The following is a 7235-nucleotide window of genomic DNA, read 5'->3' as shown; positions in this document are numbered from 1 at the left end:
CCATAGTATCTTCATCTGGAGGTCCTTGTTCGACAGTATTGATAGTAGAAGTTTGAGAGTTGTTACCATGATGGTTGTTGCTGGTAAAAGGCTTGTGATTGGTGTGGTTGTTGCCTTTGGAGAAAGGACACTTGTCTACAAAATGACATATTTAAAGGATGTAACATTCTTGAAGTTGCAGGAGGTTTGGGTTTGTTCTTGGCATATGGATTGAAATGAGAAGGAAAATAAGAATGAGACGGGTTTTGGTTGGTTTGTGGTCAAGTTTCGTTGTCCTTCTTCTGAAAATATGACTTTTTGAGTTCCAGGACCTGCCAAAAATAGACTTTTGGTTGTTGTTGTTATGGTTATTGCCCTTGGAGAAAGGAAAATTGTCTGCAAAATGACTAAACCGATGACATTTATAGCATTTAACATTCTTAAAGTTGCTTCTAGGAGGTTTGGGCTTGTGGCATTGGGAGTGAAATGAGAAGGATAAGAAGAATGACAGGGGTTTTGGCTGGTTTGTGGTCAAGTTTTGTTGTCCTTCTTCTAAAAATATGGATTTTTGAGTTCCAGGACCTGTCAAAAGTAGAGTTTTGGGGTTTCCATCCTTGAGAGTTTGATTGAAAACCATTGGGATGTTTATGGCCACCATTTTTCTTCTTGGTCTTGAACGCCAAAGAGATAGATCAGCAAGACTTGATGGATCAAACATGTCCACATATGTGCCAAGTTGTGGAGCTAATCCAGAAATAAAATTACGCTTCAATTTACGCTTGTTGACATGTTCAATGGTTTGCAATTGAATCAAACAGTTCCAAGAATGATCCACATAAGCTTGAACATTTTCATTATGATCTTGTCTGACATCACCCCATTGTCTTCGCACTTTGGATTTGTACTAAGAAGGCAAAAATTGGCGTTTGAATTGCTTCTAAAATGCATGCCAAGTGTGTGGACGTGAATTAGTTTGTTTCATGGCATTCCACCATAAAGCGGCACTGCTAGATAAATGATTAGAAGCACATTTGACATATTTGCTCATCATGAAAATAATCATCAAATTCCATGCAAGAACTGTGCTAGTGTGTTTAGTGCCATCAAAATCATTGAAAGAAATGATTTTTGACTGGTTTTGTTCTTTTTCTTCTTCTTTTTGTGCTTGTGTTTGTGATTAGACACATGCATAAGTGAATTTTTGAGTTCCACGCAATGAGTGTGCTCATATGCTAGTGATTGTTGCATTGAAATAATTGATTTTCAATTCTGGGGGGTTGCAAAAATTGCAACATGTTGTGCTGAAAATTCTAAAAAATAACAAAAATAAATTAATAGTTGATTAAGTGCAATTGTAGTCGAATGGAGCAAGTTGAGTCTCATAGTAGGCCTCTCTCTCTCTCTCTCTCTCTCATGTACCCTATCTATTTCATCTTTGTGAATTATATCTTCTTCACAAGCATCACAATGGTCACTTATAGCATGGACTTCGTGCTGGTTTAGTGCATTTACACAACTGTTCTTGATGGTCCCATTGACACGTGTCTCTATGTGACAAAACGTACATGTAAAAGTTTAAATTAAATGCATAACATCTTCTAACCAAACATGAGCTTTGACAAACACATTATTCATAGTAACGAAAATGGTGGAATCACTTTTTCAATCTTGGTAGAGATTTTACAAGAACTCAAGAAAGATATTACATCATCCTTTTGTCTTGCAACAAATTGTTGAGCTTGTGATCACCCAAATTAGTTTGTGGATGAACGTATTGCAATTTATGCCCATTCCAAACACTTGCATGTAAATATAGAGGGATAAGGTGAAGGAAGGGTGAGAGGATGCGAGAGCTAGAGGGTATAGGGATGAAGGGTGAGAGGGATAAGAGAAGTAGAAGCTAGAGGGACGGGATATGTAGAGGGTATAGAGAAGGGTGGGGAGAAAAAGCGTCTAGGGAGGAGACAAATAGAGGATAGAGAGTAAGGGAATGAAGGATGAGAGGGACAAGATAGGTGGAGGGAGGAGAGAGGTCGAGAGAGTAGGACTAGGGTTGATGGGAGGGGGAAGAGACAACAATGGTTAGAGGGATAAGAGATAGATGGTTGGGGGGTTGCTACAAAAAGAGATACTAATAACAATAAGCAAGGGGAAAGTGGCAAATGACCCCTTTACATATACTAACAAATCCTCTTACATCAATAAATACTCTGAAATCAATAAATGCACTTAGTCTTGTGTCTATAGTGAAAATGGAAAAAAAGTTTAGAGGGAGAGAGAGTTAGGGGGAGTGAAAGCGATGGAAAGGGAATGGTAGAGAGCAAAGGGAGAATGCCCCCTTCCACCAGTGAGGTCATTGGTGCGTGAATTCTTTAGAGAGAGAGAGAGAGAGAGAGAGAGAGAGAGAGAGAGAGAGAGAGAGAGAGAGAGAGAGAGAGAGAGAGAGAGAGAGAGAGAGGCGCCATTAGGAAACTCGTGCCACTAACCAAGTACACATGAGGGTGATTGTGTGTGTGTGTGTGTGTGTGTGTGTGTGAGAGAGAGAGAGAGAGAGAGAGAGAGAGAGAGAGAGAGAGAGAGAGAGAGAGAGAGAGAGAGAGAGAGAGAGAGAGGCGCCATTAGGAAACTCGTGCCACTAACCATGTACACATGAGGGTGATTGTGTGAGAGATGGATAGATAGATAGATTTTATGGTTGTCCTCGTCAAAGGTAAAATTTGACCTATGGGACAAAGATACATGCGATGTAGTATGTATGGGGCTAATAGATTGTGATGAGAAATGCAATGGAGAGCCCACACTATGGCTGGGAGATGAAAGTGTGTAGGTCTACATCCTAGCTGGAAATGTGAGGGAAGCAAGTTCAAATGTGAGCAAATGTTGAGCACTCTAGTGGTATGCGGTACTCAGACTCTCAAACTTGCAGTGAGCATAATGTGCACAATTGATTTGACTCTTCTCCATTGCCCCAATTCCCTATCTTGCATCGAAGGGAGTGGGAGCTGGAGCTAAGCCGAATGGCCACGATGGTGTGTATCACTGATAAGAGGATAGGCTCAAACATGTAAGAGTGAGTACGGTTTCCTCTTTTAGCAACGAAAATGGTTTTGTAGTTTGGGGCAATATGGGTGGTGTACTGTATGAAGCGTGACCCACTAAATTCCTTCCAACCCGTAATACATGGCATTGTAGAAAAGCTTCATTCACTTGGGAGTCTATTGAGGGATCATGTAGCAAGTGTAAAACATCCCATCTCCCAAACCACTTCCTTATGTCTTGCATCCATCCCGTGCTCAAGATCTTGCTTTTATGCATCTTTTGAACTTTTTTGCTTGCTTCCAATTGCTTGCTTCCCATGCAATTGTAGGAAGTCAATGTGAGGGATTTTGACGCATCTTTGTCATGTACTCCACAATCCTTTCCATGCCCATAACCTCAATTGGAAGAGATTCAGACTCAAGAAGTAGGATCATATATGGTGTTTGTGCCTTAACTTGGAGAAAGTTTGTAAGAAAATGCTTTTGGACATTTTCAAATTATTTCCGAGTAGACTTTGAGACGCTCTTGCCCCACACTTCAACTCCATAAAGAAGAACCGGTGTCACCAATGTGTCAAAAAGGTACTTCTTGAGAACCAACACTTGATGTTTCCTGCATTACACATGTTCTCAAATGCATGTACGCTCTTTTTCCGGCTTCCAAATGACGCATAGCACATTCATGCCACTTGTGACTGGCCGGAACCTCAAGGCCAACGTACTTAAATCTCTCAACAACTTTGTGTCTCATTGTTGTACACAATGCAAGCTTCTCCTTATGGTTGGTTACTACAAACATAACCTTTGTTTTGGATTCATCCACAATCAGCCCACTATTTATGCAAGCAAAAGTTCTTAATGACAACCATAAGCTTTTGTGCATCCTCTAAAGTGTGTGCTAGAAGCACTACATCATCCGTATACAACAAAAGCATTATTACCGCATTACAAATAGTGATCGCTTTAATGCCTTCTTCTTGCATACAGTCAAGTACCATTTGTTCCAATTGATTGATGCATAGACCGAAGAGAGTTGGTGACAATGGAAATCCTTGTTTAACCCCAATAGTGCTTGCAAAAATTTATGAAATTCCTCTTCCCATGTGCAATTGACACATCACCTTCTCATAGATTCGAGAAATCGCAAGCAAAACCTCACTTGGCATTGGGAGTTCTTCCATCCTTCTCCACAAATTGTTATGTGGAATCATATCAAAGGCTTTCTTAAAGTCCACAAATCAACAATAAAATTTACTTCCATTCAATCGACTTTCCTCCATGAGAACATGAAGAGTGATAAGATGATCAATGGTGCTATGGCATTGAAAAAAACTGCTTGTCCTTTTGCACGCTTGCCATTCTCTTCAACCCAATCACTCAATTTTTACCTCTATTATGCACCCAAACAACTTTTCCATAAGAGACCCAATCATTGTCTGGTACTTATTTACATTGTTTACATCCCCTCCTTTATGCAAAGGCTTGACCCAATTAGTGCTCGAATCACAAGGCATACCATGTTGAAGTGCAAAGTTGAACATATGACACATCCACTCGTGTGTAAAATCTCCCATCCATTTAATCATTTCCAAACTGATACCTTGAAGATCTTTCACTTTGCGAGCCCACCGCATACATCCTCAATATTTAAAAAAAGAGGGCAGACATGGAATTGAACCATAACATGGCATGTTTCTAGCATTTGGTTGCTCACATAGTTGCATATAATGTGTGTACATATCCACAAGATTCAAGTTATCATAACTCTTAACCACTTGCCCCTTAAGTTTCTCATAAAATGTCATGTTTCTAGCATTTGGTTGCTCACATAGTTGCATATAACATGTGTACATATCCACAAGATTCAAGTTATCAAAACTCTCAACCCGCTTGCCCCTCAAGTTTCTCCTAAATCTTCCACATGCACGTGTCTTTTTTAAAACTAGAAAAAATTGATGCTTGAATTCCAATTTTATTCTCTTCTTTTGAATCAATGCCTTGTATGTATACAAATGACTTTGATAGTTGTCTTTGTCTATAGTTGCATCTAGCTTTATCAAGGACTTTTGAGCATCTTGACATTCTTTATCAAACCACCTTTTTCATAATCTATCTTTGTTAATAGCCATAGACATGCTTTATGGCAAAGCATTCTTCGGCACAAGAACAAATAACTTTCTTGAAAGCTTTCCATTTAGTTTCCAATGGTGCATCATATTGAAGCTTTGTTATCCATAAAGTTTTGCTCAATCATTTCAAAATACATTCATGTCTATTTGAAATCCATACAAAGTGATAATTTCTCTTCCCTTTGGTTGAGGTTATCATGCTTAGTTGTTTCTCCACATGCAAGGAGGGGGAGAGAGAGAGAGAGAGAGAGAGAGAGAGAGAGAGAGAGAGAGAGAGAGAGAGAGAGAGATGTGGAAGCAAGGGGAGGTGAGAGGGAGAGAAGAACCAAGTGAGGAAGAGGTGCGTAGGCATGGGGAAGGAGAGGGCTGCAGAGGCAAGTAGAAGTCAAAGGATAGGGAGCAAGATAAGGGGTAGGTGGAGGTGGTGGAGCAGGAGAGGGAAGTAGAGGAGGAGAGGGTGGTGAGAATCGTTGGTGGAATTGGTGGTGACTTGGGGGTGAGAGGGAGAAAAGAACCAAGTGGGGAGGAGGTGTGTAGGCATGGGGAGGGAGAGGCATGGAGAGGCAAGTAGTAGTCAAAGGATAGGGAGCAAGATAAGGGGTAGGTGGAGGTGGTGGAGTAGGAGAGGGAAGTAGAGGAGGAGGCGGTGGTGAAGGATCGTGGGTGGCATTGGTGGTGGCTTGGTGGTAAAAATTAGCGATAATGGTGGTGCATGGATGACCTTTAAAGATAAATAAATATAGCTCGCTTCACTAAGCTCGCTCGCTACGTATCATAACTCAATGGGACAAATTGAACCCTCCTTGTGGTGTTGTAGATTCTAATCATGATGTTCTTGATCTCCTTGCGAGTGAGGTTGGTAGAACACCTATCCATGCTTGGAATACCACTACTTTGGCTACATGTTGCAAAGGAATTTTGACTATGTTCTTGAGAAGAAATCTCCATTACGAGAGAGAGAGAGAGAGAGAGAGAGAGAGAGAGAGAGAGAGAGAGAGAGAGAGAGAGAGAGAGAGAGAGAGAGAGAGGACCCTGAGCTATCATAGGACAGTCTTGCTACTGCTACAACATGGAAGGAAAGACCGGGATAGTACGCAAGCAACATGCTATAAAGTGATGGAGAGAGAGAGAGAGAGAGAGAGAGAGAGAGAGAGAGAGAGAGAGAGAGAGAGAGAGAGAGAGAGAGAGAGAGAGAGAGAGAGAGAGAGAGAGAGAGAGAGAACCTAAGCTACAACAAAGCAACCACTACCGCTATACAGAGTGGAAGAAAGAGCGGGCCTAATTACAAGCAATAGGTAAACCGGTGCACAGAGAGACTTGAGGGAGTCATGCGCTCATTACTTAAGTGGTCACACTCGTGCCACATCTCCCTTTTTCAAATCAAAACATTTTAATAAATTAACACCTACTATTTCTTAAATATCCATAATGAAAAGGCACACTATTACCAAAGAAGTGTCAATGGCACCACTTTTGGTACTACCTAACCATGCTTCCACCCTCTCAAAAAACTCTCAAATTTTTTTTAATGCATCGTCACTTTTGTTAACATGCAAGTGCATATGTATGGATTTTCAATTTCTTTATCAATTGGAGATTGCATGAAAGTGCATACACACGGGATCACCATAAGTATGCTTTTGCACGCAATCAAGTCAATCTATGTTCTTGGCATGAATTTGAAGCTTGCAAGTATTCAAGAGAATCCAAAGAAAATGTAACGGCTGTGTGCTTGTTTTGAGACAACATATGGTCCTCCCAAATTATTACAAAGCAAAATATTGAAGTATTTCTTTTCATTTGCATAGCACGCCATGCACCATGGCTTGTGAAAAATTCACCCTACAAGCTTTGAGCACTCATGGAACTCTCAGTGAAGGGAAAGTAGAGACACATTAGCCCAAATGAGACAAACCTGATGTCATAGCTGAAACATCTTCTTCTCTACTTTCTCATGCGCTTTTGTTGAGCCTAAAAAGGCATGATTTTGCACAAGCTAACCACCCAGAGCTTTTGTGTGTAAGTAGCTTTGCCCATGTTGTGTTTTTCCCTAGATCAAAAAGCAAGGAGATACGTTCATACACCTTCA

The sequence above is a fragment of the Adiantum capillus-veneris genome, chromosome 19, assembly GCF_014529385.1.
Source record: "Adiantum capillus-veneris isolate H3 chromosome 19, ASM1452938v2, whole genome shotgun sequence".
NCBI classification, from domain to species: Eukaryota; Viridiplantae; Streptophyta; class Polypodiopsida; order Polypodiales; family Pteridaceae; genus Adiantum; species Adiantum capillus-veneris.
The sequence above is the reverse complement of the archived record's forward strand: the minus strand, read 5'-3'. Positions refer to the sequence as shown.